Raw genomic sequence first — 1416 nt, forward strand, 5'->3', positions numbered from 1 at the left:
GTATGCCTAAAACATTCATTTATTTTCTTTATATAAAAGACATTTCTACATGGTTTTATGTATGAAAGGTCCTTCATTTAATTACTGACTGTGAGAGGGGGTAGGGGTTGATTATAGGTCAAATATTCGCCCAGAGTGAGGCTAATCGCCCATAGGTTGGGCTTTTTTTCATTAAGAATGACCCTGTTATCATCCATGTTCTGGTGAAACTGTGTACTGTCTCTTTAAATATCCTGTTGTAGTAATAACTGTTCTGTTTTATCATATGACATTCAGCAACAATTACAGTACATGAGGGAGCAGCGAGTGTTTAGGAGCTTTATAATTTAGGATTTCTTTCAAGTTTGAATTGACGTTCTTGTTCAAGCACTAAATGTGTGTATAATACATAATATGTGATATGCACATTTTTATTCTCAGGAAATCAACTGAACTGATGTAACATATTGTTTTTTAATTTATTTATTTTTCCACGCATTCTTCTTATTCTTTTTCCACAAACAGAGGTATTTTACCTTTTCATATTCTACATGCACATTAGCCTGTCTAGCTTCTCCTAGCTTTGTCTGACAATTCTGAATGTGCAATAATTAACATCTTTAAGCACACAAATCTACATGCATTCAAAATGTACTGTCAAAAACTGCCTCCTTCTCCCTGATATGCATGAATGAAAATGTGTCAGGTGACACAATATCCTTAGAGATTAATTCATGTTTCAGAGATTTTTGTTCAAAGACCAAATTTTTGGGTTCAGTGCTATGTTTAGGTGTTCCTAACAATCGTTGAAAAGTCTAAAAGTCTTATTAGAGATTACCAGAGCACACCTACAGAAAGTTTTTATTTCTTTGGATGAAACTAATGAGTAATGATCAGACTGTCGTGATAACTTCCAGTTGAGAGGGAGGACTTAATTCAAAAAAGTGGATCTAAAGTGCTCACCACAAACATTAAGCATCAGCTTTTACAGTTACAATAAGCTTAATGACTGTTACATTGCTGATAGCTACCAAACCACAATCAGCATTAGTGTCATTTCAGAACCTATAAAATGCTAGTCATCAGTGTGCAAAATGAGTGCTCAAACTGTAAATGGTTGAACTTATATTGATCTTTCTTTGGGATATTAAAAGCACTTATGAATGTGTGACTTTAAGCAATTCATCTTGAGTGATAAGAAAAAACATTATGTGTAAAATTTTCTTCAAAATCTTTACCAAGAAGGAAGCTTCTGAACTGAAAATGTGTACAGGCTTGTGATATTTTTATTTCAGTTTTCGCAAACATTTGTACAAGAAGAAAGAATCTGGTTTCTGAGTGCGCTTTATGGCTCCTGCCGGAAACTATTAGCATCATTAGTGGGTGGAACATTTTATTAATTATTAATAACAGTCCAAAAAGTCATTACAGTCCAAC

This window comes from Cebidichthys violaceus, unplaced genomic scaffold, assembly GCF_023349555.1.
Source record: "Cebidichthys violaceus isolate CVI_PGR_0920_01 unplaced genomic scaffold, fCebVio1.0.p SCAF_11, whole genome shotgun sequence".
NCBI classification, from domain to species: Eukaryota; Metazoa; Chordata; class Actinopteri; order Perciformes; family Stichaeidae; genus Cebidichthys; species Cebidichthys violaceus.